This window comes from Salvelinus alpinus, chromosome 9, assembly GCF_045679555.1.
Source record: "Salvelinus alpinus chromosome 9, SLU_Salpinus.1, whole genome shotgun sequence".
Lineage (NCBI taxonomy): Eukaryota > Metazoa > Chordata > Actinopteri > Salmoniformes > Salmonidae > Salvelinus > Salvelinus alpinus.
In genome coordinates, this window is record NC_092094.1 from 19,090,836 (window position 1) to 19,097,169 (window position 6,334).

At 43.7% G+C, this 6,334-nt stretch overlaps 1 protein-coding gene across 1 annotated transcript in view; it reads left to right on the forward strand.

Annotated features, from left to right (window-relative positions):
* Window positions 1-6,334, forward strand: part of LOC139584458 (G1/S-specific cyclin-D2-like) — a 351,941-nt gene that overhangs the window by 72,474 nt on the left and 273,133 nt on the right. The window lies entirely within an intron of this gene.

Here is a 6,334-nt window from a genome sequence, read left to right on the forward strand (position 1 = left end):
TTTTCCTTGACAAAAAACACGATACCGATAACCGATATTTAAAATTGTAGCGGCCTTTTAAGCATTCTAGTACAGTTAAATTGTCACGCCCTGATCTGTTTCACCTGTCCCTGTGATTGTCTCCACCCCCTCCAGGTGTTGCTTATTTTCCCCAGTGTATTTATCCCTGTGTTTCCTGTCTCTCCGTGTCAGTTCGTCTTGTATGTTTAGTCAAGTCAACCAGTGTGTTTTCCCCGTACTCCTTTTCTATTCTCTTTTGCTAGTCCTCCCGGTTTTGACCACTGCCTGACTCTGGACTACTTTCCCAACTGCCTGATCATCCTGCCTACCCTGACCTTGAATCTGCCTGCTCTTCGGTACCTATTGGACCTTTTGCCTGTACACAACCATTCTCTTGCCTACCTCTTTTGGATTAATAAACATTGTAAGACTCCAACCATCTGCCTCCTGTGTCTAAATCTGGGTCTCGCCTTGTGCCTTGATAGTACGAACTGGCCATGACAGACCCAGCAGACTTGGGCCAGCTCCGCCACGCTGTCTCCCTGCAGGGCGCCACCATTGGGAGACATGAGGAGTTGTTACAGGGCCTTTTGGAAGGGCTCAGTTCCTTGATGGAAGGTCACGACCATGGGTTAACTTCTCTGCGCTACGGATCCCTTTTACGGGATCATTTTCCTAAACAACCGCTGAATTGCAGGGCGCAAAATATTAAAAAAAATATTTAGAATCATGCAATCACAAGTGAAATATACCAAAACACAGCTTAGCTTGTTGTTAATCCACCTATCGTGTCAGATTTTGAGAATATGCTTTACAGAGAAAGAAATCCAAGCTTTTGTGAGTGTATCAATCAATGCTAGAACAGCTAGCCCCAAATTAGCATGGTCACGAAAGTCAGAAAAGCATTAAAATTAATCGCTTACCTTTGATAATCTTCAGATGTTTGCACTCACGAGACTCCCAGTTACACAACAAATGTTCTTTTTGTTCGATAAATATTACTTTTATAACAAAAAAACGCCATTTGGGTTGCGCGTTATGTTCAGAAAACCAAAGCCTCGTTCCGTTCAACGAAATTTCCAAAAAGTATCCGTAATGGTCGTAGAAACATGTCAAATGTTTTTTATAATCAATCCTCAGGTTGTAATATTAAATAATAATATTTCAACCGGACCGTAACCTATTCAATAAGTGAGAAAAAGAAAATGGAGAGCTACCCTCTCACGCGCAGGAACTATTCAGAGGACACCTGACTACTTTTGAGAAATCTCGCTCATTTTTCAAAATAAAAGCCTGAAACTATGTCTAAAGCCTGGTCACAGCCTGAGGAAGCCATTGGAAAAGGAATCTGGTTGATACCCCTTTAAAATGGAAGAAAGACGGGCCAGGAAACACAGATAAAAAAATTAAAAATCACTTCCGGGTTAGATTTTCTCAGGTTTTCGCCTGCAGAATCAGTTTTGTTATACTCACAGACAATATTTTGACAGTTTTGGAAACTTTGGAGTGTTTTCTATCCTAATCTGTAAATTATATGCATATTCTACGATCTGGACCTGAGAAATAGTCCGTTTACCTTGGGAACGTTATTTTAAAAAATTAAAAAATAAATCTGACCCCTAGCGTCAAGAGTTTAAAGGCTATTATGGAGCAAATCAGGGAGTTAGCTCAGAGGCTGCCTGCCACCTCTGAAAAACCCCAATCACCCAGTAACTTTTTCCCTATCTGCGGTGAGTTTGTACAGCCTATCCCAGCTCCCCGAGAACCCCTCTTACCTCTTCCGGAGCGATATTTGGGGAATCCTGGTACCTGCCAGGGTTTTCTTTCTCAGTGCACGCTTATTTTTGAGCTACAGCTATCTTCGTTTCCTTCAGACCGATCGAAGATTGCATATATTATTACGTTAATGTCGGGAAGGGCACTCTCCTGGGCTACGGCAGTTTGGGAGCAACAATCTGCCATTTGTGGTCATATGTAGGAATTCATGGCAGAGGTGAGAAAGGTATTTGAATCTCCGGTATCTGGGAGAAAGGCGGCCAGTAAACTGCTTGACTTACGTCAAAAGTCCCATTGTGTGGCAGACTACGCGGTTGATTTTTGCACGTTGGTCACCGAGAGTCTCTGGAATCCGCAGTCTCTTTTCGATACTTTTCTGCACGGATTATCTGAGGAGGGAAAGGATGAGCTAGCTGCTCGGGAATTGCCGGTTGACCTTGACTCCCTTATTGCTCTGACCATTAAAATCAATGGACACCTAAGGGAACGCAGGAGTGAGAGGAGGTCTGGTCTCGTGCACACTCATGCACCCGCTATGGCTCGTTCACCTTCGAGGGAATCCGGAAGTTTCCGAAGGAAGCTTTTCGAAGAGAATTCGAAGCCACTCGAGCGCTCTCGTAAATCTACGACGGGTGAGTTGCATACTCCAGAGCCTATGCAGTCGGGAAGGGCTAGATTATCAGTTGGGGAACGCTCACGGAGGATGAATAGTAACTGTTGTCTGTACTGTGGAGGGGCAGGACATTTTATATCTACCTGCCCAATTAGGAAACCCTTGTCTCTAGTGGGTACCAGTACTATGGTGAGTCAGACTGGGAGTTCCCTAATTCCCATCACCCGCATACCAGTTTTTGTGCTGTGGGGAGACCAATCAAAGTCTCTCCGAGTGCTCATTGACTCTGGGGCTGATGAATGTCTTATGGATGCCACTATTCCTTCGGAGCTCGGTATTCCCACTCAGCCTCTCTCTGTTCCCATGGATGCTAGGGCATTGGACGGCCGCTCTAGGGTACTGTCATGCCCTGATCTGTTTCACCTGTCCCTGTGATTGTCTCCATCCCCTCCAGGTGTCGCTTATTTATCCCTGTGTTTCCTGTCTCTCTGTGCCAGTTCATTTTGTATGTTTAGTCTTCGGTACCTATTGGACTCTGAACTGGTTTTGACCTTTTGCCTGTACACGACCATTCTCTTGCCTACCCCTTTTGGATTAATAAACATTGTAAGACTCCAACCATCTGGCTCCTGTGTCTGCATCTAGGTCTCGCCTTGTGCCTTGATATAAATAGTTACACACACACTGACCAAAAAGTTATTTTGTTGGCATTTACGTATGTCCCCATTCCCAGTAAAACATAATTAAAGCCTATTTATTTCACTTACTTGCTGTGCTGTTTCGTTGTTCATTTGCTCAGTCTCAACCAGGATTTCATCATACATGTCAAGCAGTGAAGTTTCAAATCTGTCTGTCCTGTCCAGCTGTGTCTAACATTTCACGTAAACCCTGTTTCTTGTCTGCATCGAAGTAGTGGTCCTTGTACCTAGTGTCGTGTCTTTGCTATCATTAAATTGAAGACTTATAGTTTTTATCAAAGATTCCTGTAATTAGGGATTACGTGATCAACTGAGTAATTACGTAACTAATTAACTATGAATTCGAGGGCACCAGGGAAAGTAGTCAGATTACAAAGTTATAATTTCCCAATATAACCTTTCAGATATTTTCATATCTGATCAATAGTCTTCTGATTAATGATTTATTTATTTTTACCTCACGTTAGTCTCATTCCAAACGTCGTAAATTGTTGGTTATCTGCACGAACCCAGTCTTCACTATGAGTCATCCATACATCAATTGTCTTAAATCATTTATTTATTACTAACTAATTAATTCACAGAAATGCATAAACAAACAAACAAACTTAAAAATTGGTTACATGAAATGGGAGAAATATGCCCTAGTGGCTGAACCGGCATGGCGGCTTGTTATACAAAAGGGAAAATGGGGGGTCGATTCAGAAGTCACTACAGAGTATACTCTTTATAACAATTGACATGCTAATCCTTACACATGAACGCTCACTCATTCGGGAACAATTGCAATCAATATATATATAGTTACGCTCGGTGTGTGTCGTCTTGATCGTTGGAGAGAAGTTAGTTTCTGTTGAAGATTCGTCGGTCTCTGTCTTGGCTATTGTGGATAGTTCAGAGTGACATTCGTTATAGAATGATTGTTTTGGCGGTTGTCTTTCTTCGCGTTCAATGATACCGAATTCCTAGCTGCAGACTAGTAGTCAATATCAAAGACTTGTTCTTATTCGTCTAAGAGTTTAACCACGTGGTATGGTTAAAGATTCAGCAATGGTACTTAACCTTCGTTCTCCCCATGGAGAGAAACATGGTCTAATGGTAATTTCTCAGAGTTGGCTTTTATTCAGATAGCAGGAAGGGCTGTCCTTGGATGTCTGACCCAACTGGCTCAGGGGTGGGTCCTCGGGTTTAGTTCAAATCAAAAAGGGATTTGTATTTTTCTTCATTAAACAGTCCAAAATCATATTACACAATTATACAAACAGTATCATACTCACTCATTCATTTTATACAACAAACAGATGTAAACCTCATATCTGAGGTTATTATATAAAAAGCGGTATGGTAATGTAGTCCCACAGTCTCTCATGAGTTTCCCACATGGGGACAAACGGACCGGTTCATAGCTGGAATCTCCACCGAGCTTTTATACTTTTGCAGGAATATGAAATATGTTCGTACCTCAAGTTCTGTGAGGTGGAAGAGAATTCCTTTGTCCTGAAAGTTTATCCTCTCTCTAATACTGTTTAGCCATGAGGAGATTCTCAGGAATTTACGACGTCTCTCTGTGATCACAGCATGGGTTGAAGGAGGAAAGGGAGAGGCAGGGAGAGGGGGATGGGGTTTGCAATACCCAAGCAGGCAACGTCATGACACTAGCATCGAGCATGGTGGCGACATAGTAAAGAGGTTCAGAGAGAATGACACCGACTTGCTTGTTCACAGCCTCTTGTAGAGTACTTTTGCAAGTTTTAACCCCACGGTATGTGTCGGCAGTTTTGTCGCTCATCCAATGGAATGTGTTTTTGTCATTTGAGTTGATTCAACAAATCACAGCACATATTGATGGGTACACTTCCTGCTTTAACTTTATGCTTTTACTTGCTGCTTTGCTCCTATGGGTACACTTGCAATGGCCTGCAGTCCACACATTATGCCATCACTGTCTTGAATGGGAACACCAGTTCTATTCAATGAGGGATTCAATTTATCTCGCCCGGGCTCCCGGAGTAGGCGTGTTTTACACCGAGTGACGTTTTGGAACTGGGCTGCCTCCCCGTTGTGAGCCAGCACATGGAGTAATGAGTAGGATTCTGTCGGAAGATCTTAAATGCAGACTCCTCGCGTCCACACTCAGCTCCTTCTCAAAACCGGTTGGATGAGAAAGCCAGAGGAGAAGCATATGAGGAGGAAAAGAGTATGCAATTGGGATTTTCCCTGTGTTATGCATAACCCCACGGTTCTCAAAGCGTGTCCCTGAAGAGTTACCATCCTATAGGTTTTTAATCCAACCCAACCCTAATCAAGCTCACCTGTTGGAGTGAAAACTTACAAGACAGTTGCTCTCCAGGAAAATGTTTGCAAATCCCTGGTCTAACTAATGCTGAGTGACAGTGTGAATGGCATAGTAACTGTAATTGTTGTTTTATATGTTTTATAACATATAATACCATTCAATTCAATCTTTCCTCCTGGCAACCCCAACTCCGGCAAACAGCTCCGCACCCACCGCAGCTACTTGCCCAAGCCTCCCCAGCTTCTGGGATGTTCTGAAAGAGCTGCAAAACCTGGACCCGTACAAATCAGCTGGGCTAGACAATTTGGACAATTTGGACACTCTCTTTCTAAAATGATCCACCGTCATTGTTGCAACCCCTATTACCAGTCTGATCAACCTCTCTTTCGTATCGTCCAAGATCCCTAAAGATTGGAAAGCTGCCGCGGTCATCCCCCTCTTCTAAGGGGATGACACTCTAGACCCAAACTGTTACAGACCTATATCCATCCTGCCCTGCTTTTCTAAAGTCTTCGAAAGCCAAGTTAATAAACAGATCACTGACCATTTCGAATCCCACCGTACCTTCTCCGCTGTGCAATCCGGTTTCCGAGCTGGTCACGGGTGCACCTCAGCCACGCTCAAGGTACTAAACGATTATCATAACCGCCATCGATAAAAGACAGTACTGTGCAGCCGTCTTCATCGACCTGGCCAAGGCTTTCGACTCTGTCAATCACGTATTCTTATCGGCAGACTCAACAGCCTTGGTTTCTCAAATGACTGCCTCGCCTGGTTCACCAACTACTTCTCAGACAGAGTTCAGTGTGTAAAATCGGAGGGCCTGTTGTCCGGACCTCTGGCAGTCTCTATGGGGGTACCACAGGGTTCAATTCTCGGGCAGACTCTTTTCTCTGTATTTATCAACGATGTCGCTCTTGCTGCGGGTGATTCCCCGACCTCCAAACGAGC